This window comes from Globicephala melas, chromosome 8 (genome assembly GCF_963455315.2).
Source record: "Globicephala melas chromosome 8, mGloMel1.2, whole genome shotgun sequence".
In the NCBI taxonomy this organism is placed as follows: Eukaryota; Metazoa; Chordata; class Mammalia; order Artiodactyla; family Delphinidae; genus Globicephala; species Globicephala melas.
Genome location: NC_083321.1, coordinates 81,448,780 through 81,475,955, shown reverse-complemented (window position 1 = coordinate 81,475,955; position 27,176 = coordinate 81,448,780). Strand labels below are relative to the sequence as shown.

Genomic DNA, 27,176 nt, shown 5'->3' with positions numbered 1-27,176 from the left:
CTCCATATATAAATACACATTCTATCAGTTCTATTTCTCTAGAGAACCCTGACTAATCATTCACTAAACCACAATTTCCTTAGTGGAATCTCCAAATCTTGTCTTTTTCTTTTCATTAAACAATATTCTCGAAGACATTCTGACAATTCAAGGTTGAAATCTCTTCAAGTGGGAAAATTAACTACAGTTCTCTCCTAACTTACCCCTTTACCCCCAAAAAACCTCACATCCCACCCTCTATGATTAAATATCACTTCATTTTATTTACTTCTGCAAATACTATGCTTTTTAAATATGCTTTTAGCTTAAATATATTTTAAAAATTATCTAGAATGACTTATTCAGAGTCTCATCTCATAATATCTTGATGTGCTTCACTGACATCAGTCTGAATGGCAATTTCAGTGAGAAGCTTCTGTGAATAAACACTCAGAAATTAATTTCAAAAGCTGAAATTCAGAGGTGTATTTTGGATGCTAAACATAGAGCTTATTCATGAAGCAACAGGTTATTAGAGTTGCTTAAATAAACGTAGAATACAAATTCTGTGTGGCTTACATGAAATGTCAAAAGCCGTACTGCATTCATGAGGCAACAATTATGAATAGAAAACTGAAATAGAAAAGCATTAGTTTCCCCAATTAAATATAGAATTAAAGTGAATAAGACAAGTGAGAGCCATTTTCAGCTCTGACCACTGTCTTTAATCTTCTGACATGCTTGCTCACTAATGATCAAGATAATGGGTAAAGCTCATTAGAGTTCTACGTGAGAAAGGAAACATCATAATCAATGCTGAACTAGATTTAGCTTAAAGCATCTACATAATTGAGACCCCACATGACCTTTACATTTACTCATAGAGAATTTTCTTATTATTGTTAGTGACCCAAATCCTGGCTTAAATATAGCTTGCTCCCAGGCTTTCAAATACATAAATTATAATATTTTTTAAAGTACATACTTGAATAGAAGTTATATACGGAAGTACCAAATTCCAATAAAATAGGTTGTTCATCTATCATTTCATCCAAAAAATATCTACATATTGTCTACTTAGTGCCAGGCACAGTATGAACCTCAGTGATACACTGGGAGATGAGATGGAGTTAGTCTCTGAACAGGCTTATGGAAGATGCAGACAAATAGATGATTACAGTGCAACACATCCAGATTCCTTATCATAATTTACAAATATTTATTTAGTCTATCTGCCTCTGTGACCTCACCTTTTAGGAATACCTCCATTGTTCATGCACACAAGCCAGATTGGCTTTTGCAATGGCTGTTTCCTGAACCTACAATTCTTTTTGTAGATATTTGCTTGGCTAGTTCCCTCATTCAGGTCTCAACTCAAATATTATCTTCTTTCTAGACTGAAATTGTTGTGCGGCTATGCTATTTTTTAAGTGACTACTAGGGAATACTAGGTATGAAAGACAAGAAGGAATCTGAGATGTGGTGGTCTAAAACACATTAAAAAGATAGTTACAATATACAGCACTTTCTGAAGATCTGAACTGAAGTTTTGCTTTGTTTTGTTTAGGGAGGGTAAACTCTTTGTTTGAATTTGTAAATTCCTTTTCAAAAAAATTGCTAGCTGTATTGCATGGCCATTTCCCGTTTTTTGGCATCTTCTTAATTTGTTGATACTTTATTAACTGATCATGCAGTTCATTAGGAATGTTTCCTGCTGAGTAAAACAGAAGAAAACTACCTCAACTTATTTTTGCCCAGTTAACTTCTTCTTCAGTTAACATTACATGCATCAAGAGTGCGTTGCTTAACTGTGGTTATCACTTTGTCCTTCTCTTAACTTCACCAGAGGACACACCAGAAAGTTACAATGATTGCTCAAAGGCAGTTTATATTTAAGGTTTTATAGCTTAATGATTATCTTTATTTATTTATTCATTCTAAAGATAAATAAAAATTAGAGATTGAATCACTTGTTTGTCGCTAATCTGGAAATACTGAAGATAATAATTTTATCTTTAAGTCTGATCTTTTCACATATATGTACTTATTTAACAATAACATTATATAGGGCTACTTCTGTGCTTTACAAATTCTGTACTTAGTATAACTGAATTTTTAAAATTGCTCATTTTTCTTATTAAAAGCGTGTGACCTATGTAATATACTTATATTCATATGTAATTACCAAGTATTCAATAGCAGGTGTGCAAAGGGAACTGTTCACCTCCCTCTATTTCTGCTCCCCAAGACTTCTTTTCTCTAGCAATACTAAAGTATTTTAACATTTCTGTGGTTATTAAAATATATTATCTTAAACTGAATCATTAAGCTCATCCTTCAGGGTCCAGAAAATGCAACATTTGCTCTTTCAATGTTCACTTAAATTTTCACCTTCTCTGTGAAACTTTTTTCCATCCTTTCCATTTAAATTTAACCGTTTATGATCAATGTCCTCTTTACATACTTCTATCTCTACATTTACACAACGTTAGCACACTTCTTGGTCAACCTGTCTTTTTTTCCCCTCTTAGAAATGAAGCTTCTTGAAGATGGGATTTTACCCAACTCATTTGGTAGGCACAGCACCCACTGCAATGTTTAGCAGATACACTTCATAACAAGGTGAAACATTTCAGCAGCCAGAATTCCAGAGAGAGCTTTTCCTCATGAGAAAAGCAACAGACTAGAGAATAGGATACTTTAATTCCACAGGTACACTGAGGTGGGAGGGTCATGTGTGACATCTAGAAGATTTTGGTAAGAGAGGGCTGCTGAGATTCATAGGACCAGGAAGGAGAACACCAAAGAGGAAACAGCATAGGGTGCAGAGTGGGCAGTGGAGAGGGCGAGGAGTAGCTGCCCTAAGTGTGAGACTTTGGGGTAAACAATATCCAATGCCACTGTAGGAAGTTTTGCCATAGGAAAAGCTGCACAAACCCTATATCATACCTCCATGAAATCTTTAAGATATAAATTGGTAAAATGCACTTTGGAATGTAACACATACAGTGAATGTCTGTTGAACTCAGTAATGTGAACTATTTCCCTGCTCTAGAGCCACCTAAAATTAGTCACTTACTGTTCTTCACTCCTGCATGTCTCTACAGCATGCATCACACTAAATTTTATTTTTGGTATTTATTTTTAATTTTACAAATGTTATATTATGATATGAGAAATAATGCTGAAGTTAACTTTTACCATCACTCACGTACCTAGTTCTTTCCCCACAAGGAGCTACTATTATCAGTTCATGTATACATTTCTGACTTCTTACTATGAATTTATACACACACACATACCCCTGTAAATATCTTGATTTGTTTTTATAGATATTTTAAAATATAAGATATCTAGTGAATATGTTCTACAAACCCAAAGAAACTTTTGTCCTATTCACTCAAATTCTTGCATAGTATTACAATGTAGTTTATTTAGCTATTACTGATGGAAGAACATTGGTTTGTTTCTCTAGTTTATCTAATGCAAACAATTCTGCTGTAAAATAATGAAATGGCCTTCTGTATACTTGTGCAGGTATTTTTCTAGAGCAGATACCAAAAGCTGGTTCCAAAAGAATATGCACCTATTTTTAATAATGCTATTTACTACAAAATTTCCTTACACAGTGGCTATAACAATTTTTTATCTATCAGTAGTGTAAGTGCTCACCTACTTCCTCTTATTCTTTCCAATACTTAACATCCTTATTATATACTACATTTTAAAAAGAACATTCTCTATTTTATTAATTAACATATGCCCTGTGCCTAACATATTTTGGTTATTGGGTGTTTATTAAATACTTGTTGAATAAATTAATACATTTATAAATGTGAGAAGACTACTGTGAAAGGATCAAAGGCATACTGATAATGTCTTTCATGTATTCTTAGAATCACTACAGTTAGTCTAGGAACAAATATTAATAAAATGACTAAATATATCTGGAATATAGATACGTATCATATTTTTTAAATTGGATAATTGAAATAGTATAAATATCAGAACATATAAATACTCACATTTGCCAAAAACCTGTGATTCCATAATTAAAAAAATGATTTTTGGATCCTGAAAATAAGACAGCACTATTATAGGAAATCAAATATTACAGAGAAGTAGATTTTCTGAGTCCAAGATTATAAAAAACACTGAAATTAATTGGATAATAACTCTAATGTTTGACGATCCTTATAGACCTCGTTCTTAAGAAAACAGTTCAAAAATTAAAACTGGGGCTTCCCTGGTGGCTCAGTGGTTGAGAGTCCGCCTGCCGATGCAGGGGACACGGGTTCGTGCCCCGATCTGGGAAGATCCTACATGCCACGGAGCGGCTGGGCCCGTGAACCATGGCCGCTGAGCCTGCGCGTCTGGAGCCTGTGCTCTGCAACGGGAGAGGCCACAACAGTGAGAGGCCCGCGTACCGCAAAACAAAAACAAAAATTAAAACTGAATTCCAATTGGGGAAGGGTATGACACCTGAGATAGAGTTTTTAAGTGTCAGGTTATGCTTTCTTTAAATTCCTCAGTGTTTTCTATTAAAAATTAAGCAAGAGAGGAATTCTAAACATTAATTAAATCTACTGGTCAATAAACTGTGCTTTGACTCCTAAATATTAAACTATTGTTCTTTGATTATGTCAATAAGCAGATGACTCAAGTAATTATATTCTTATGGAATTCAAAATGTGCAGAAGATTTCAGTTAAGAGTTACCCTGGGTCACAAATATCATGCATTTTTTAAAAAGTTTCATACAAATAAGTGGCAGATAGCTATTTACAAAGAGAGCATCAGCACAAGGGGGAAGCAATTATCCATAGAAATTTTTGTATGTTGACATCAATTCATACCTAATTACCTGAAAACAGAAATCAACTCAAAGTCTGTGCCATTAATTGACTAGCTTTCCTGAGTTTCAGCTATAGTGAAAATCTTGAAAAGAACATAACTCTCTGCCTGTCAGCTACTGTAAGAACATATCCCCAAGGAGCCCATTTAGTACTTTAAAAATGTTCTCCATGCAGAGATTTCCTTTTTTACATAGGCACTTATATCTTTAATTCTCTACAAGTCCCTGAAGATTAAGAGAAGGATAATACTTTCATCTGAGATGATGGCCTAGTGCTACTGAGGTTTTGATTTTATAACTGAGCTTCTCACCTGAATCAGCATTTGTTTTATTTTTCATGGCATAGAAGATTTGTTTCATATTTACAGATAGGGATACTAAAGTAACCCTTCATTTTCTTCTTTCAATACTCCTTTTTTAAACTTGGAAACTAGGCTTTCTATTGATGCATACTTTTAATTCCCAGTAGTAATAAATGCGATAATACAATATATATATAGGCTTCAGAGGCAGTATACATATCTTAATGGAAATGCTGGAATAGCTGGGTTCACTACTTATGCAGACAATTTCAGAATTGCTGACATACTGAAGCCATGTTGTCCACCAGATAGAAATTCATAATTTTTGTCCATGACTGAATTGTAATGTAGCCTGTATTTGGCCACAGTGTTACTACTATCTTCAGAAGTCTACTCCATCCTTTTTCTTTCAACAAAAATCATCCTAGGCAAATGGGTTTCTAAATCATCTAGTAGGTATCAAGTTATAGAGATGTGGACTTGGCTTCTTTGAATAAATTTAAAGATTACCCAATTCTCTTGCCACACACTCACACACATTGTCTACTTTGCTAAACTCATCTTAATCCAACATTACTAAAATTAATTATAAAACTGATTTACTTGCATGGTAAAATGCTAATACACCATGGAATATACAGGTTATCAAAATACATACATAAACATGATTGCAAGAAATTGGTAGAATATTTCACTATTACATAGAAGAAATAGATATTTCAAGTACTATTTCTCCATTTCCACATATATTTTCACATTCTTCATTCTTCATATGTAATTCAGGTAAGTAACAGATTATACTTCAAATATAGAGGTAACTTTAAATGGATTACATATGCAGGTGGTTGCTAAATAGTCCTTTCCTTGAATCTCACTACATTAAAAAAAAATCTAGGAACACATGAAAATCCACTTACATTTAAAAAACATTAGATATACCCTGCTATTTAAAATTTTTGCCTTTAAAACTATATTCAATTGATCTCATAATTCGATGTAGATAACTTTAAGAAATAGTTTTATCAGTCATAAAGTTTCTGAATGTAATAATAAATAACTCATGCACCTGTTTTGAGTACTTTCTTGTCTTTAATTAAACCAATGTTAACTAATAGTCCAATATTTATTTTTAAGTAAGACTAATAAATACAATAGAGTTATTTCATGAGCGATGATTGTGGAAAAAATGAGAGTGGTAAATTGTGAGCTGACATCTTGTCATGCTCATAAAATTCATAGCAAATGGATAAAAGCCCTTTCCAAGTCCTAACAAAAGGGGGAGTAAAGAGTAAAACTGCTTCTTTTTCATATAGAAGAAAACATTTATTTTATTTGTATCAATTTACAAATAAATTTGTATCAATTTATTTTATTTGTATCAATTTATCAATCCCTTCTACTTTTACATTTTGCCAACTCCAGTGCAAAGGTCAGGAAACTTATTTGGATTTGTACACCCTATTTTACATATGAATAGTTCTATGTTAATGTCACTTGCCATATAACACTTTAATCTGTGTTTTCAAGGTGACTTCGTTTTTTTTTTTTCCATTATTTTGTGAGCTACTTGGAGCCAGGAACCTAGTTTTAGGCTGGAGAGGGGAGTAGGAGTCAGATGGTGTTGACCTTTTCAGCCCCCTTCAGGTGGTTAGAGTTATTCTAAGAGCAAAGGGGATAGATTAGAATAGGTTAATTAGAAAAGTTAGGTGAACTATCCAATCTGATTTTCAATTAGGAAAGTTCAATTCAGCTACAAGGAAATATGTGACCTACCTAATCTAAAAATAAATTGTTAAATGAATGCTGGTATTTAATAAATATCTGTAATATGTATGAAAATTGATAACAAAACTATAAAAGTAGAAAACAAGTTTTAGATTGGTAAAAATAATCAGAAATTAGAAAAATAAATTTTTCTAATAATCCTTTAATTAACGTATATTTTTTCTTATAGTACTCATAGGTTAACTAACTCATGGAGATGACTGCATCTCTGGGTTAAATAACAGGTGGTAATTCAGTAAAATAAAATTATACCCAATTATTTGGCTCTGAGGATACCATTATCATTGTCACTACAAAGCAATATTAAGCTCTGCATCAGAAAGTCGTTCTCAATTTTATGTTAAAATGTCAATCTATTTCTGCTGGACCACTGTACTTCTCTTTCTGGGAAAGTTCCATAGTTGGGCTTTAGTATTAGAAAGTGTTCTTCAATTTGTATTATATTTATAGTAAACTAAATACAGTAATAGTAAAACTAATATTTTCTTTGGTAATTTATGAGCTACAGTAACTCTATTTTTCCATTAACATTCCATTAGAGAAATTATTTTCTCTTTAGCTTTAAAACAGAATGGGTAAGATCAAATATGCTTTCTAAAGTTGTGACTACAGAGAATACTCCTTTGATCCTCACAGAGCAGTTGGCCCAGATTTATGTGTAGAGTGGCCGATCAATGAATTTATTTTGATATTCAACTCATTTTAATTGTACACAATCCTTAAATGATAAAAGAATTGTAGTAACTGATTAAAAAGCTGTATTTTTCATAAGCCCCAATCATTCTTTTTCCATTAACTTAAAATTCTTTACTGGGCTATTCTATTTCATACTAAATGTCACTTTTGAATAATATATGTTCTCCAGAGTCAGCAGTTCAAAATTCCAGTTAGAGCAATTAAGCTGTTCTAGCTCCAGTGGTAAAGAAATAAAAACTACAGCATCATTTATTGAAAGATGGTAGTAAATGGACACAGTCATCAGAAATCACCTGATATGCTTGTTAAAAAGCAAAATTCTGCACCTCAGCAAAGGCCTCCTGAGTCAGCATCTGTGGTGGGTGGAGTCTGTGATGTACATTTTAACAGAATCTATAAATATCAGTTGTAATAATGGAATAGAACTTTACCAGTATTAATAGATATTTCTTTAAGAGTAGGTGATATTATAATAATTATCTAACTTTTCTTCCCCTAATATGATATTGACCATACAATTAATTCCATAAGTACTTAAATTCTTATTTTGAACTTCATTTGATTTATTATCTACATCAGAAATGAAACTTCTGTTAAACACCTCCTCTGTATGGTCCTTTTAACTCCCTCTCATACTTCCTCAAGCCATTCTCTATTTTGAAAAGAAGGTATGGTAGGTAGAAAAATGGTTCCACAAAGACATCCATGTTTTGATCCCTGGAACCTGTGAATACAGGTTACAGAACTAAAGGGACCTTGCAGAAATGATTAATGTTAAAGACTTTGAGATGAGATTATCTTGTATTATCCAAGTAGGCCTAATCTAATCACATGAACAAATGAAAGCAAAGGAGCTTTACCAGAAGTGGTCAGAGAGGGAGAAGTATCTATGGAAGAAAGGCATAAGGATGCATCTGCATGTTGCAAATGGCTTTATTTCGTTCTTTTTTATGGCTGAGTAGTATTCCATTGTATACATGTACCACATCTTCTTTCTCCATTCATCTGTTGATGGACATTTAGGTTGTTTCCACGTCTTGGCTATTATGAATAGTGCTGCTATGAAAATAGGGGTGTATGTATCTTTTTGAATTACAGTTTTGTCTGGATGTATACCCAGGAGTGGGATTGTTGGATCATATGGTAATTCTATTTGTAGTTTTCTAAGGAAACTCCATACTGTTTTCCATAGTTACTGTACCAACTTACATTACCACCAACAGTGTAGGAGGGTTCCCTTTTCTCCACACCTTCTCCAGCATTCGTTATTTGTAGACTTTATCACAGCCATTCTGACTGGTGTGAAGTGGTACCTCATTGTAGTTTTGATTTGCATTTCTCTAATAATTAGTGATGAACTATATCCAATAGCCTGTGATAAACCATAATGGAAAAGAATATTAAAAAGAATGTATATATATATATACACACACATATATATATATATACATATATATGTAAAACTGAGTCACTTTGCTATACAGCAGTAATTAACACAAAATTGTAATTCAACTATACTTCAATTAAAAAAAAATCACCTCGAAAAAAGAGATACATTGTTGTTATTTTTTAAGCTGAAAGAAAGGGACCAGGAGCCAAGGAATGCAGATGGCCTCTAGAAGCTGGAAAAGGCAAGGAAACTAATAAAACAGACCTGGGCTGCTGGAAAAGGATGAAGCCCTCCTGACATTTATTTTTAGCCAAGTGAGAGGCCTACCAGGCTTCTGATCTCCAGAATTATAAGAAAAAAAGATTGCTGTTTTAAGCCACTGAATTTATGGTAATTTATTTTGGCAGAAATAGAATATAGAAGGCATTGGCTATGTTTATTTATTTAGGATACAAGTACCTGTATGACTGGTATCTGTCATGAGAAAAAGATATTCTAGTTATTATCAATTTAGTTTTCAAATTTTAGCTAAAGTTGTTAGAGGTTTACAAAATACACAATTGCATGTAACACACAAAGGTATTTAGAACTGAAGCCTATCACCAAAAATATCTTTGTTGCATACACTTTTAACTGCTGAAATGCTGAAATAGATTAATAGAAATAATCTTAAATTTGATCTAGATCATTTACCACTTCTTAGCTCTGGTTGTCTTAGACAAACAGTCCCCCTTTCTGTGTACATCATTCTTTATCTGGAAAATCCATATGATAATGCCTGGCCATCATCCTTAGGGTCTCTGTTTGCAATTACGAAAAAGCCAACTGATGAACTTTAAAATGTCCTGAAAATATATTTGAAAATATTATAGTAAAATATCCATGGGAATTAAATTACCTCAAAATAAATCAATGTAAAAGGAAACAACAGAAGGATTTTCTGTGCGTCCTATACTTGAATACATAGGCACAATAGATCTTAAGTTTCTTGGTTGCTCCTAGAATCTAGAAGTAAATTTACTAAATAAATGATACTTTAATAACTCATTTTTTCTGGAGGTTGTCTTAAATTTTTATAATGCCTCGTATTTACTATGCCCATCGAATCTAAAGCGAAGAAGTGGTGGCTTGGGAGTCCATAAAGTGTTTTCTGAACAATTCTTTCACGGGGTTAGAAACACAGATATCTATTTAAAATATGTAAAACAGATGTACTCATATAGGATCAGCAGCCTGTAGAAACAATTCTGGAAAATGTACATCTTTGGTCCCACTTAAGGGGGACTTAAGGGAGTTCTTTGGGAAGGACTAAAGACTGACAATATAAGATCATGTGGATATGAAACACATGATGTTCACTCACTCACAAACCTCCTTAATGTCAGCAGACACTCTGCTGGGTACCTGATATACAGGAAAATATACACATATATTTAAAGTCTCTGATTTCTAAGTTTGATAAAGGAATAGGGTTGGGGAGACCAACAAGTTAATCATGAAGTGCAATGCATTGTGATTATCCTGTGATAAAGGATCAAAATAGATCTGTGAGAAAATAAATCATAGCATTTTACATTCTGGGTGAAAAAGTGAAGCTGGGCTTGTGTGAGAGATTGTGAGATTTTATTTGTTTGTATAAGGGTTTGGTTAAAGTATTCCCAGTCAGAAAGAGCAGCATGAATAAAAGCACAGTGACTGCACATCCTGTATAACTGAATTTGAAGGTAATAAGGAAAGAATTTTGAAGGTGATCATAAGGCAAAGATATTGTTTTTTGTTTTAAACAAACGAATAAACAACATATATATGTATATGGCTATATATATATATATTATACATATAAAATTAGATGTTTTTATTCTGGTATGGAAAATGACTGAAGTCCAAAGAGATTAGTGTAAACGTGGTACATGTGAAAAAGGTTATTGTAATAATTCAGCGAGAAGACAAAAGTAGAACAGAGGCTATAAAAGTGGAAGAAAAGACACAGAATAAGAGAAATTCTGGGGGTATCATGGGTTTGGTGATTAATGTGTAGGAAGTGTGGGAGACATAAAAATGACTCCCAGTTTTCTGGCGTATGTGACTGAAATATATGTACTCTAAAAAAAGCAGCAAATGATGGAGGAGTAAATTTTTCTTGGACATTGTGCCAGGGGCATCTAATTGGCAATGTCCAGCAGAAGAAGGTTAGAAACAGATGAACAAAGCTCAGGAAAGATACTGGGATTAAGAATTCAGGTTTTATTCACTTAATTTTTTTTTGGCCATGCTGTGTGGCTTGTGGGATTTTAGTTCCCTGACCAGGGATTGAACCTGGGCCACAGCAGTGAAAGTGCTGAGTCCTAACCACAGGACCACCAGGGAATTCCCTTTATTCACTTTTTAAACCAAGCTCAAAGGAGACTATTAGTTCTTTAATATTTTCAGATTTTTCAAATTGAAGTATAGTTAATTCACAATGTTGTATTAGTTTCAAGTGTACAGCAAGTGATTCAGTTATATATATATAGACATATATATATATATATATATATATATATATACACACACACACATTCTTTTTCAGATTCTTTCTCATTATAGGTTATTACAAGATATTAATATAGTTCCCTGTGCTATACAGTAGGTCCTTGTTGTTTTACCACTATCCCTTTTGGTAATAATCAGTTTGTTTTTTATCTCTGTGAGTCTATTTCTGTTTTGTAGGTAAGTTCATTTGTATAATTTTTTTTTTAGATTCCACATATAAGTGATATCATATGATATTTGTCTTTGACTTACTTCACTTAGTATGATAATCTCTACTGTGTGGCAAAGGATTACTTGTGCAATTAAAAATAGTAAAAATCAAACAAATAAAACAAGAGGTCATTTATTTCTGAGATATTTTTCAAAACAGTCTAATGATATGGGTTATGCCAGTCCTTGACACCCTCATTTTCATTTCCATTCTACACCACTTTGATTTCTAGGCATTGACTGCCTTTTGCAGTTATCAATTCTCTATGTTTATCACCATAGTAGTTTATATCATAATCTCTAATAAACATTAAATCCAGAGAAGATAAATGTAGGGTATTTTCATACAAGGTACTTTGCCATCAAATCTGCTTTATTTGGTGGAAGCAAACAGAATCCAGCACAAAGTACATAGCTACTTGGCCTTTGCTTAATTAAAAAAAAAGAAGTATGAAAGTTGAATTACCCTGCCTGCAATATGTGCATAAATGGCTCTGAATATGGGTAGTTACGTTGTGTGGCTTTGAAAGTATTTTCACTATAGCTAGAGAGGCCTGTTTGTAGGAAGTATTTAATGCCTTTTGTTTCATGCTCCACTTGAACAACTGAAGAGACTGAGCAATCTTGAGACCATGTGTTTCAATACTCAGTGGAGAGAGTAGATAATCAATTCAGGAAGATGCTTAAGAAATTGACAGTTTAAGGTTGACCAAAAAGAAGCATGACTTTTTTTTTTAAGTCAAAAGGGGTGTTCAGAAGCAAAAGCAAACAAAGGAAGAAATTAAATAATGTTTCATATAAGGCAGATGCTGATCAGGTTAAGAAGTTAAAACCAAACAGAAAGAAAGCCAGTATAATTTAGGTAAGGTAACCACAACATCTACTTAGCTTTTCTTTTATGAATAACTAATTCAAAAATGATCAAAGTAACACATACCAGATACTAAAGATTCTCTTCAGTAACTTAATCATACAATTTGAATAATACCAACAAAAATAACAATAAGCATCTATGCCAAACACTGACTCAATTAGGTATAATCATTATCTCATATTTTAAAAAAGAGATTAAGTTTTCCAGAATATCTGCTTAAACCAGTTAATTCAGAAGTCATGAAGGAGTACTTTCATGTTAATATCTACATGAATGAATCTTTGATAAAATATAGTTTATTTCTTGTCATCTTTCCCCCATAGTTTTCCATAGAGAGTTAGGAAGGACATCATAAACATTTATGGAAATATATATTAGCACTAACATAGTACACAGCACATAATAGATATTCAATAAATATTGTTTGAATGGATCAGTGAAAAATAGGGTACAAAGAAATTAAAATAAGTTGTTCTTTGAGATTTATATAAAATAAAATGGTTTCTTTCATTTTTTGTTCCTTGAGAGAGCAAAACAATGGTTATTAACACACTGTCATTAATAACTACATTTTAAGAACTCTCAGGTTGTGGTTTAAAGTATTTAAGTACAGAGTCTCACCTATTCACAGCCCTCACTTTGCCTCTAAACAGAAAAACATTAAAATAACGCAAATTGTTTTTTAAAAAGGTGGAAAGACCCTTTGTTTTGATAAATAACTGAATTTCACTTGATTATTCCTAGTTGTTATTCCATGTTCAGGTGAAAACTATGACTAGGATCCTGCTTGGCCAAAAGCATCCATCTATCACATACCTGCATGCAAGTAAGCATAAACGTTCTTCAAAAAATGGCATGGAGACCAAACTTTGTGTACTATTTTTCTGTGAAAATACTTTATCAGCATTAAATTCATTGTAGGAAGTGTCTCACAAATAGATGTGCTGTATTAACATATTCCTAATTTCATCTGAATACTTATGAAGTCATTTTGACATAAATTGTTCCCCAAAGGAGAGTTTTTGAATTCAAGTAAGAGTTGAGAAATTAGCAGTGCTTTATATATTTTATTTTGGCTCTGTAAAAAACAAGAATTAATTAATAGCTTGGTTTATATGCTACAGTCAGATAAATCACTTCACACTTGTGCTTCCTACTTTCTGACCTCCTTTCATTTCCAGTTCCCAGTACCTTGTATTATGCCCTAGTTCCTTGCAGCATCCCACCTGGTCTTGTGCCAATGCCTTTCTCCATGGACAGTGCTACAACAATAAAGAGTAATGGTTAAAAACCTGAAGTGAGAGTCAGCATGGGTAGGTCCAAATAAATGGAGTTGCCTTTTTGTTTTGTTTATAGTTTCTTTTGCTATGCAAAACTTGTAAGTTTGATTAGGTCCCTTTGTTTATTATTACTTTTATTTCTATTGCATTGGTAGACTGACCTAAGAAAACATTGTCACAATTTATGTCAGAGAATGTTTTGCCTATGTTCTCTTCTAGGAGTTTTATGGTGTCATGTCTTATATTTAAGTCTTTAAGACATTTTGAATTTATTTATGTGTGTGGTGTGAGGGAGTATTCTAACTTCACTGATTCACATGTGGCTGTCCAGCTTTCCCAACACCACGTGCTGAAGAGACTGTCTTTTCTCCACTGTATATTATAGCCTCCTTTGTCATAGATTAATTGACCATAGGAGTGTGGGTTTATTTATGGACTCTCTATTCTGTTCCATTGATCCATATGTCTTTGTGCCAATACCATGCTGTTTTGATTACTGTGGCTTTGTAGTATTGTCTGAAGATGGGGAAGGTTATGCCTCCTGCTTTGTTCTTTTTCCTCAGGATTGCTTGGGCAATTCTGGGTCTTTTATGTTTCCATATAAATTTTAGGATTATTTTTTCTAGTTCTGTGAAAAACCTCAAGGGTAATTTGATAGGGATCACATTAAATAGGTAGACTGCTTTGGGTAGTAGGGCCATTTTGACAATATTAATTCTTCCAATCTGAGAGCATGGGATATATTTCCATTTCTTTGAATCATCTTCAGTTTCCAGTATCAATGTTTTACAGTTCTCAGCATATAAGTCTTTCACCTACTCGGTCAGGTTTATTCCTAAATATTTTTTTTGGATGCAACTTTAAAAAGGATTTTTTTTTAACTTTCCCTTTCTGATATATCATTGTTAATGTAAAGAAATGCAACTGATTTCTGTATGTTAATCTTGTATCCTGCTACCTTTCTGAATTCATTTTTCAGTTCTAGCAGTTTTTGTGTGGATTCTTTAGGGTTTTCTATATAGAATATCATGTCATCTGCATATAATGACAATTTTACCTCTTTCCTTCCAATTTGGGTACTTTTACTTCTTTTATTTGTCTGATTGCTGTGGCTAGGACTTCCAATTCTATGTTGAATAGAAGTGGTGAGAGTGGGCATTCTTGTCTTGTTCCAGATTTTAGCAAGAAGGCTTTCAGCTTTCCATCAGTGAGTATTATGCTGGCTGTGAGTTTGTCATGAACAGCTTTGATTATGTTGAGATACGGTCCCTCTGTACCCACTTTGGTAAGAGTTTTTATCATGAATGGATGTCGAATTTTATCACATGTTTTTTTTTTTTTTGCATCTATTGAGATGATCATGTGGTTTTTACCTTTTCTTTTCTTGATGTGGTTTATCACATTGATTGATATGCATATGTTGAACTATCCTTGACCCTGGGATGAATCAAACTTGGTCATGGTGTATGATCTTTTTTATGTGTTGTTGGATTTGTTTTGCTAATATTTTGTTGAGAATTTTTGCATCTATATTCATCAAAGATATTGGCCTGTAATTTTCTTTCTTGGTAAGTGTCTTTGTCTGATTGTGGTATCAGGGTGATGACAGCTTCACAGAATGACTTTGGGAGTGTTCCTTCCTTTTCAATCTTTTGGAAGAGTTTGAGAAGGATTGGTATAAGTTCTTCTTTGTATATTTAGTAGAATTCCCCAGTGAAGCCACCTGGTCCTGGACTTTTGTTTGTAGGGAGTGTTAATAATGTAATAAACAGTGTAATAATGTAATAGATTCTATTTCACTTCTAGTGATCAATCTGTTCAAATTATCTGTTCCTTCTTGATTCAGTTTTGGTGAACTGTATATTTCTAGAAACTTGTCCATTTCTTCTAGGTTGTCCAATTTGTTGTCATATAATTGCTCATCATATTCTTTGTTAATTTTGTTTACTCTTCCAAAGAACCAGCTCTTGGTTTTATTGACTTTTTTCTATTGTTTTTTAATCTCTATTTTATTTATTATCTCTCTGATTATTATTTCCTTCCTTCTGATGACTTTAGTTTTTGATTGTTCTTTTTTTTCTAATCCCTTTAGGTGGTAGCTTAGGTTGTTTATTGGAGATTTTTTGTTTTTTGAGGAAGGCCTGCATCACTATGAACTTCCCACTAAGAACTGCTTATCCTGTATCCCATAGATTTTGTATCATTGTGTTTTCATTGTCATTTGTCTCAAAGTATTTTTTAATTTCCTCTTTGATTGCATTGCTAACCCACTGGTTTTTCAGTAGCATATTGTTTAGTCTCCATGTAACTGTTTCTTTTTTTAAATTTTCTCATATCTTTTCCTGTGGTTGATTTCTAGTTTCATGCTGTTGTGGTTAGAAAAGATGCTTGAAATAATTTCTATCTTCTTAAATTTGTTGAGGCTTATTTTGTTTCCTAACATGTGGTCAATCCTAGAGAATCTTCCATGTGCACCTGAAAAGAATGTGTACTCTGGTTTTATTGGATGTAATATCCTGAAAATATCAATGAAGTCTAACTGTTCTATTGTATCACTTAGGGTCTCTGTTTCCTCTTAAAAGGCAAGTCCTGTTATCTCTATTGATTTTCTGTCTAGAGTATCTGTCCATTGATATGAGTTGGGTGTTAAAATCTCCTACTATGATTGTATTCCCAACAATTTCTCCCTTTATGTCAGTTAGTATTTGTTTTATATATTTGGGTACTTCTATATTTGGTGCATATATATTAACGAGTGTAATATCCTCTTTTATTGATACTTTTATCATTATATAGTGTCTTTCTTTATCTTTATGGCCTGTCTTTTAAAGTCTGTTTTGTCTGATATGAGTGTTGCTACCGCCAGTTTTTTGACATTTCTGCTTGCATGAAATATCTTTTTCCATTCTTTCACTTTCAATCTATATGTGTCCTCATCCTAAAGTGGGTCTCTTGTAGGCAGCATATTGTAGACTCTTATTTTATTATCCAATCTGCCACTCTATGTCTTTTGATCGGAACATTTAGTCTATTGACTTTTAAGGTAGTTATTGATAGATACATATTTATTGCCATTTTAAACCTTGTTTTCCAGTTGTATTTCTTTTTCTATGTTCCTTTCTTTTTCATTTTGTGGTTTGATGGTTTTCTTTTGTATTATGTTTGTGTTTTTGTGAAATTATTGTGTTTTTGAATTGGGTAACATAAAAACACATTACCCTGTTTTTCAAGTATGTTAAACCCTTCCTATATCTACTTGCTTTAGACTGATAGTCATATAGGCTCAAACACATTTTAAAAAAATCTACCCTCCACATTTCATGATTTTTTGATGTCCACTTTTACATCTTTATGTTTATCTTTTTTGCTGTTCATTGTGGTTATTTCTTTCACAAAAATGTTTTGATTTTTTTAAAAAAATCTTTGTTCTGGCTTATTTAAGTGATTTACATTACATTTGGGATTTTCTCTTTCCTACAGATTTTTGTTCCTTTTCCATTTAGAGAAGACCTTTTAGTGTTTCTTTTAGAATAAGTTTAGTATTTCTGTATTCTTTTAGTTTTTGCTTGTCTGAGAAATTCTTTTTCTATCCTTCTATTCTAAGTGATAATCTTGCTGGGTAGAGAATCCTAGGTTGCAGGTTTTTCCCTTTCAGGCCTTTGAATATATCTTGCACTCTCTTCTGGCCTGCATTGTGTCTGTAGAGAAATCAGCTGATAGTCTTTTGGGGGTTCCTTTGAAATTATTTTTTTTCTCTTGCTGCCTTTAAAATCCTCTCTTTAACTTTTGCCATTTTAATTACAATATGTCTTGTTATAGGTCTGTTTGGGTTCATCTTTTGGAGGACCCTCTGTACTTCCCATACACAGATATCTGTTTTCTTCTTCCAATTTGGGAAGTTTTCAGTCATAATTTCTTCAAATACATTTTTGATATCCCTTTCTCTTTCTTCTCCTTCTGGGATCCCTATTATGTGTAGATTGGCAAGTGTTATATTATCCCATAGTTCTCTTGTATTGTTTTTCTTTCATTGTCTTTCTGTCTGCTGTTCTGATTGGATGATTTCCATTATTCTATCTTCCAGATCACTTATCATTCTTCTGCATTATTCAATTTGCTATTTATTGCCCTTGCTTGGCTTTTGTCTTGGCAAATGAGTTGCCTAAGTTTTCTTGGTTCCTCTTTATAGTTTCTCATTCCTTTTTATAGTAATCTGCTTTTCTATCAATAGCCTTTCTTAATTCCTTCAGTATTTTCATTTTCTCCTTTTTGAACTTGGTATCTATTAGACTGAAAAGGTCTCTTTCATTGTTTGTTCTTTCAGGGGAATTTTCTTGATATTTTAATTGGGAGTGGTTCCTCTGCTTCTTCATTTTACTTATATTTCACTGAGTCTATGAGTTTGGGGGAAACAGTTATCCATTGTGGTCTTGGAGGGCTGCTTTTATGTGCAAGCATCCCTGTGTAGCATGAGTGGCTTTAATATTTTTGGTGTGAGGGCTGTTTTTAGTATGGATGCCTGCTGCATCTTTCCTCAGTGTATGCTGGCCTTTATCTCCTTGATCGTGGGTGTGACTGGTGGTGTTGTTACCAAAGCCTGTACTGGATACTAAATGGAGTCTCCTCTTTGCTCTGTTGTTGTCACAGCCCTGCCAGAGGCAGGGTCTGCTCCTTAGTTGTTGGAGTAGAAGCCCCCAGATCCATTTCTGAGCTGCAGTGTGACGTAGGTGGGATTGGAGCACTCCTCTTGTGAGAGGAGCCACTGAGTAATCCTCTGCTCTCCACAGAGGACTGCATTCTGTGGTGTTGCCTGTCACCCATTGCACAGGCTCACAAAGTGCACTGTTGTTGGCACTGCCCTTGGCCCTGCCTCAACCATAGGAATGCAGGCAATCGGCCCTGGTGTCCCTCAGGTGCTGTGTTTACAAATCCACCAGAGATTGTAGGTGTATTTCCACTGAAGTCAGGTACCACGACAGCAGTCATGCACCTGGACCTGCCTTGGGAGCTATGGAAGCAGCACAGACCCTGGCATGACCTCCACATATTCGTGCCCACTCAGTCTACGGTTGCTAATGCTAGACTTGCCTTAGCCACAGGAGTACCTGTAGACCACTGGGATGTCCAGCAGAAAGCCCCAGAGGCTGTAAACCTGTGGATCACACACCTGCAGGGAGAGGGCTCAGATTTCATCCCTGCTTCCTAAGTCACATGGTCCCTGGAAATCAGCTCAGATTTCAGCCCTGCCTCTGCATGTGGGCAACCCACTGGCATGTGCAGGATTCCAGAGCTTGTATAGGTGGTGCTGTGCTGGCTGAGAATGTGCTGAGAAAAAGGCTACTATGGGGGGCTCTTTCCTTCCCTTCATGCGCCTGTTAACAATGGTGCTTCCCTTCCTTGATGGGCCTGGTCTTCTTCCATGTACACCCCTAGATGCAGCCTGTATCACACTGCAGCCACTTCAGGCTGTCTCCACACAGTCAATCCCAGTCCTTTCCCTAGGTCTGTCCTCTGAAACCCAAGTTTCAGCACTGAGCCTTTGCCCACACTAGCAGATGCACGTCTTGGACTGGGGAGTGCAGGGAGGTAGCAGGGACCTTCTGTGTGGTACTGCCTGCTGCAAACTGGCTTCTGCACTCTCCTCTGAGTCTCTGAAGTTACGTTTTTGTCCCAGCTGACCTCCCCACTGGTGAAGGGGCTTCCCTGGATGTGGGAACCTTTCATCTTTCATAGCTCTCTCCCAGGGGTGCAGGTCCCATCCAGATTCCTCTTTTTATTCCTTGTCTTTCATCCTACCTAGTTAGGTGGAGATCTTTCTTGCAATTTTGGCTGTCTGAGATCTTCTGCCAGTGTTCAGTAGGCATTCTGTGAGAACTGTTCCACATGTAGATGTATTTTTGATGTATTTGTGGGAGGAGGTGAGCTCCATGCCCTCTTATTCCACCATCTTGATTGGAGTCCCCTTTGACATCTTATCTGATTTAACCACTTGGTCACACAAAGATTTATCCTCTGAAGACAGACCAGAATATTGCTGCCTTGTACAGAGGGGTAATGAAATCACACTAGTTTAACAAAATAAGATTTTAATTGGTTATTTTAGCAAGTTATTTTACAGAGAGAAAAGACGACTGGTTCTGCCACAGAAGTGCCAGATAATATTTGTGGCAATGTGCATCAAAGCTACAAAATACATATAATATAGCTAGAGTTATCATTTTAATATATACATCAGATTATGTTGCTTTCCTGCTTTACTCCAACTTGAGATAAAAATCAAAGCTCCTTATTCTGGTTTTCAAAGTCCTTACATGCCCATAGCTCTTGGATCTCATCTGTTCCATTTTCTTTCTTACTTGCCACTCTGTCTTCATGCTGGAAACACTGGTTTTCCTTCTGTTTCAAAACCAACAAGCTCATTTTTATCACAGGGCCCCTAGTTTGGACTTTCTTTTTCCTAATCTTCACTTGTCTGACTCTGAGTCATTCACATCTTTGTTAAAAATGGACTTCAGGGCTTCCCTGGTGGCACAGTGGTTGAGAGTCTCCCTGCCGATGCTGGGGACACGAGTTCGTGCCCCGGTCCGGGAAGATCCCACATGCCGCGGAGCGGCTGGGCCCGTGAGCCATGGCCGCTGAGCCTGCGCGTTCAGAGCCTGTGCTCTGCAACGGGAGAGGCCACAACAGTGAGAGGCCCGCATACCGCAAAAAAAAAATAAATAAATAAATAAAAAAAAATAAAAAAATTAAAAATGGACTTCAAATGAGAGACCTCTCCTAACCACTCCCATCACTAGAATCTACAAGCCATGGAAGCAACACCTTGGCTACCTTTTCTCTAAGGTATCCCCAACATCTTGATTAGTTCACTCTGTACACTAGACACTCAATACATTATTTGTTGAGTAGTGAAATAATCACTTACTATGTGATAGTCTCTGTGCTGCTAGTGATACATACAGCATTTCATTCAGTCTTCCTAACAACCCTACCAGGTAAATATTATTATTATGATTTATAACTAGTAAGGGCCCAGATTCACCATCTGGTGTGTCTGGCTCCAGAACTCTTATTTTTTCACTAACCTACTAGCAAAGATGAATGAAAACTTGAACACTGTGAGTACTATTATCATCTCCACTTTCATGTCATATTATACAGATGTCTATTGAAGCAATTGTCACTTTAAAGCATATTTACAGGGACTTCCCTCGTGGTGCAGTGGTTAAGAATCCTCCTGCCAATGCAGAGGACTGGGGTTTGAGCCCTGGTCCGGGAAGATCCCACATGCCGTGGAGCAACGAAACCCGTGCACCACAACTACCGAGCCTGTGGTCTAGAGCCCATGAGCCACAACTACTGAGCTCATGTCCCACAACTACTGAAGCCCATGTGCCTAGAGCCCATGCTCTGCAACAAAGAGAAGCCACCGCAATGAGAAGCCTGTGCACTGCAACAAAGAGTAACCCCTGCTCGCTACAACTAGGGAAAGCCTGTGCATAGCAATGAAGACCCAGCACAGCCAAAATAAATAAATTAATTAAGTAAATAAATTTATTAAAAAAAACATATTTACATGTTGATTTTCCACATGTGACTATGAGTTCCTTGGGAGTAATGACTGTGCCTTATTTATCTATATAACTCTTATGCCTGGAACATAGATTTGCAATGAATATTTGTTGAAGAAATAGATGAATTTAGACAATTTCTATTACTAAAATGAGATCTTTTTGTTGAATTTATGTATTGAAGAGAGCTTTATAATATAATGAATTTTCTTAGCCAAGTAACTTTTGAATCAGAAATCTTATGCACTTAAGATATATAAACTTCTCCATATTGAAAAATTGGTTGAGTAAGTTGATGTACTTGATATAAAGGATTTATGGTTTTCAAGACAATTATTCTTTTAAAGATTTTTCATTCTCAGAGACATGTTTATAATAATTACTGGTATTCGATAACAATGTTTCTTCATAAAGGTATAAGGACACTTTGTATTATCTGCTATGTAAACATTTTTGACAAAATTGCTTTTGTTCACTAATTTCTAGAAACTATTTTATTATGTAGTATTTTGCTTTCTGTGTCTAGCTGTAAACAGCAGAGGATTTAGTGTGAGAGAGAGTGTGAGTGCCACTACAATGATACCTCCATCTGTAGTTTCAAGAACATAGATATGTCCCTCCATCATTCTTTTCACTGACTCTGAGGAAATCTCAGCCTCAGCCTGTAACTTCTTTTTTTCTGACTTCAACCATTATCTTTTCTGAAATGTTCAACTTTTTCCTACATCATTTACTTTCACCTTTCTATGAATCCCTTTTTTATTATGTAGAATTTGCTTTGCCATGTAGTATTTTCCATCTTTCTCAAAATTCTACTTCAGAATAAGTATAGAGTAAAATTTTTCTCTCTAAAAATTCAATACTTTCACTTTACTATGGACTTGTTTACTATGGTTTAGTCCTATTGATCTGACTGATCCCCCTTTCCTTCATAACTTAACTTCCTCACTTTGGTCTATTAGCATTCTCAATTCCCATCCTATCCACCCTATGAAATGGATATTTTATAAGGGTTATATAAGATGATATGGTGGACTGCCAAATTTCTAATTGTGTATAGAGTAGCTTAAATGTACATGACCCATTATTACTCTATGACAAATAAAATCTCATCTGCTTTGTTAAGTCTTGCCTGATTTGCCACATCACATTCTTTTAACCTTGTCAAATACTATTGAGTTCATATTTTTAAATACATTTGGTGTGCACACACACACATACAGGCACACACACTTTGCATAGTTAAAAGTCTTATCACCTCAAATTTACAGTTCCTTAATGGTTCTATTAGAATAAATTCATTAAGTTTTTTTTTATTATTGAAATATATGAGTATGATTTTCAGAAAAATCAAGTGGTACAGAAAGTCCTATAATGACAAGAAAATCTCTTGTCTCATCTTTCCTTAACCAAGTCTTCTCTAGGGGCAACTATGCTTGCAAAAAATATTACTTAACCCCCATATCCTGTCACCCAAATTTCATAATCATCAAGAATTTACCATACTACTTATATATTCCCCTTCTTTTGCTCCTCCTGTCTCAGCTGGATTATATTTAAAAGCAAAGCCCAGACAAAATGTTATCTCATCATTTTTATACATCAGTCTGTACAAGGAATTAAGGTTCAATTTCTTTAAAAGTACGTAAATTTTCACCATCTAATATGATGCCCTTATCTTACCTACACAGTTAATTCCTTGATTTCATCTAATATCCAGCCCATATTCTTATTTTCCTATTTATCTCAAAATGATTTTTTCCCTAAAAAGGCTGTTTGAATCAGAATCTAAACAGGATACATATATTACATATTACATATAGTTTTTTTGTGACTTCAGAAGTTACTAGGGACAAGGAATGTTCTGATGATATAATTAGTGGTTTTAGTCTTAAATTTATGTTCTTTTCACTGAATTATATTTTTTTCTTGTGGTATTTTTTTCTGATATTCTTTTAATATTATGTTACAGGCTTTCCTCAAAAGTCTGGTGCCTATTTGTTCATATTTTAGAATAAAGCAATAAAAAATTGACTGGGACTCTGGACATGGTAAGAGTTTGTCAATTACAGGTTTTATTTGAGGCTGTATGTTGGGAGAATTTTGGCCTGAAGTAACACAATAATTAAATAAAATGCCTTAAACAGTGTGGAACAACTAGAAATATGAAGGTAGGTTATTTCAGGGTTAATTCATAAGTTCATTGATGCTATTCAGGGAAGAGGTCATAGGCTTAGCCCTTAGTCCCAAAAGGCTGTGGCAATTCCAGGTATCCTAGGTAGACATGACAAATATGATAAAGAAGAAAGATGTTTTCTCCTAACACTCTTTACTTTAGTGAGAAAAACCTTCCCAGAAGTCTCTCAAGACTTCCTCCCATCCAACTTATCAGGGCTGGGTCAAATGCTCGTGACCAAGATATAAGGGATTCTTCAAAAGTGGGTATTTGGCACTTTTACCTTTGATGGTGACAGCCATCTCTTCCAGTAAGGGAAATTGTGGGGGTTGACATAGGTGACATTTGGGTTAATAACCCAAGCAGCTGTCACATGGGGGTGAGGAACGAACTAATATTATGGAACTTCCAGGTATTTTTGTTTCATGAATCTCCTTGGAGTTTGGCTAAATTCATTGGTTCCTTTTTGGCTTTGTTTCTGTGAACATTTGGGGATCTACTGATGGCCTTTCCCCACTACCTCCATCAATGTGGATTTATATCTTTTAATTATTTGAATATCATTTTTAGGGTTTTGGAAGAAGAGATTAATGTGCGAATTCAGTCTATCATCTTGACCTGAAAGTTTAAAATTCAAATTTTTTAAATTTTTAATTATCAACCTACTTTTCAAGTCACAATTAAGGAGGAAATTATGAGTTTATTACATTCTGCTACTTTTCCATAGACAACATCTCTTAGAAACTTCCTTCAAAAATTCAACAAAGATTTGTGGAAGTCGTTGTTCATTTCATACTTGAATCCTATATCCTTCTAAATTTTTTCTTGACAATATGAAATATCACAGCCCAAATAATTTCTACTACCTGTTGTTTTATTTGTCAATAATTTTCCCTTCAGACCCTTATTTCTTTCTGCATTAATTTACACATATTGAATTCATAGACCTCCACCAGTTTGTTCCCACAGAAATCACCCCTCTTAATCCCACATCTTTTTATCTAAAATAGTGAACTTTCTCTTTTCTTTTTCTAGACACACTTCAGATTTTCCTTTGTAATACAATAGATCATTTTATGAATTCCAGGCCATTTAAAACACTCTGTTTAAAGATCAGTTACTTATTTTTCTGAGCCTTATTTTTACAATGTAGACTACATGTTTTAAAAGAAGAAATCTATTCAGTATAAAAAATGAAAATTCAGTTCTTTCATTCTTTATCCTATAAACTCATGGCATGTAGCATATTCATCTAGAGACAACTTAAACCTAAAAGAGATGCACTTAAATATTTATTCAGCCCAAATATTTGTAATTTATTATAATATTTACTGCATTAATGGTACTCCTCTATGAAAAATCATGATGCTTTTTGATAAAGGACAATTTAGTCCAAGCTCAGCATCTTACCTCTGCATAAATGCTTCAGGTTTCTAGATACATTCACAGCAGAAAGTATAACATTTCTATACCCATAAGTAAGCACTAAAAATAAATAATAAGTTAAACCTCTTTTTAAATTAGGAAACTCACTTTGTACTTTATAACATTAGTTTTGCCATTTTCTTCAAACAGGTAAAGGATGTTTTCATCACTATTTCTCTCTGTAAATACTAAGTTGAAAATTTAAGTATATAAGTATATAAATTGTTTAATAAATTTAATCTTTTCAGGTACATGGTGATAATGTCCATCACATAACTTGAATGTTGAAATATATATATATAGTCAATTTCTATACATACTTAAGTAATACTGCTGATTACTTGGAAACTAAGAAAGACCAGACACACAAACATTTTGTAAGTTGAGACTATATGACATTTATATGAATAGTCTTCAACTTTTAAATTTTCCTATATTTATGAAATATGCTAGTTAATAGTTTCTCTAAAATAAAATTTAAAATGAGGCATTTAATGATAAAATAATTGTAAACACAAATATTTAAATTAAAAGATATAATAAAAATCTAAAGTTATTTTTGATGACAGAGAAAATGCCTTCCATCTGTACTTTCTTTAAATATATAAATCTTATTTTTCCTTTTCATATTTAAGTTAATCTAATTTTGCATAAACAACAAAACACATTCCTTTTAAATAGACAACTTTGATTTAGACTCTTAAATTAATGTACTTACTAAATAAAATACAAGATTCATGCCAAACTTCAATCAGAAAGTCCAATACACAGTTGTATATTTTTGTATATGTTGTTCACTTATCACATAATATACATGTCACTATTTAAACCATTAACCCCATAATCATTGCTTTAAGTTACAACCTTTGAAGGTGAAATTTCCATATAGAGGAAGAGTTTTATGGCAGCAAATAATAAACAGATTCTAATATTTCTAAGAATAGAGTCCACATTTTCTCTATGCCCTGTAATCCACTGCTTCTTGCTTGTCACTTGTCTTTACTTTGTGGCTGTCCAAGACACACTGAAGTGTTATGTTTATGATGCAATATATATACTCTTCAAGAATTTTCCATACCTTCTAAACATAGATTTTACAAAACTGAATGACTATAAAGTAACTCTATTGATGAGATATCAGTATTTACTAACTCTAAATAAAGGAAATATTTTGCTCTCCAAATACAGATATAAATCCAGAAGAAACTTGCTGAGTGTTGAAAAGGGCACATATATTCAAAGGAAAATTTTATCTTTCCTGAAGAAGAGAGCTGTCTTCTCAGTACTGAACATGAGATACATTTTTAATTCCAGTTCTCAGTTCACATAGCCATTGAGCTACATGAGTGACAACATCCACTGTTCCAATGAAAATTAAGTCTCTTGTTCAGTAGAATAGATGAACCAATTTTCTGAGAATCTGAATTACTATTTAGTAGAAAGTCTCAAAAATATATCAAAGTTGTATCAAATAGATCCTTATGAAGATGAACAATATTTGAAAGTGGAAGGGAACAATGGAATGCAATTCTACTTACTCTGAAGTATCATCCTAGTCAGGCAAATTGACAAGGTCAAGGGTGAAGACTGTTGACTCTTACAAGTTCACAATAAATATGTCACGTCAATTGATTGACAATACCAATAAAGCCACAGTGAAAATGTACTGGATATGTCCTAGGTAACAGAATCCATTTTTAAGTTTTCATCCTTAAAGTATGAGTCTATTTATTGCTATTTATTTGCACAACACTCTTCTGTTTTTTTTAAGTTTAGTTCAGTTTTTTTTAACTATAGTGGCCTTTAAATTCAAAGTGCTACATTACAAATAAAAAGCCTTGTGCTGTTCCTTTGATTTGACTTCAGGTTGCTGTGTCCACTTGACAAATTTATAAGCAGTGTACAATCATGTAGTTTATGTCTCAGGCAACTTGACAGTTGAGTATACTACCATGAGCAGATGAAAATTGGAAACATTGCTGGATGCCATCAGTAGGTAGCTGATTATGAACCTGAACCTAAAAGGTATTACAGCATTCAGAATACTCTGAGACACATTGGAGCAGATTTTCCAAGGGATCTGGAAAGACAGTTTTGTAGTA

The 27,176-nt window shown here is 34.1% G+C and overlaps 1 protein-coding gene and 1 non-coding gene across 17 annotated transcripts in view; both read right to left on the bottom strand.

Annotated features, from left to right (window-relative positions):
- GRIA4 (glutamate ionotropic receptor AMPA type subunit 4) overlaps positions 1-27,176 on the bottom strand; it is a 525,267-nt gene that overhangs the window by 453,398 nt on the left and 44,693 nt on the right. The window lies entirely within an intron of this gene.
- Positions 11,302-11,373, bottom strand: TRNAE-UUC (transfer RNA glutamic acid (anticodon UUC)). Its single transcript has one exon. It is a non-coding gene; the product is annotated as a tRNA-Glu (tRNA).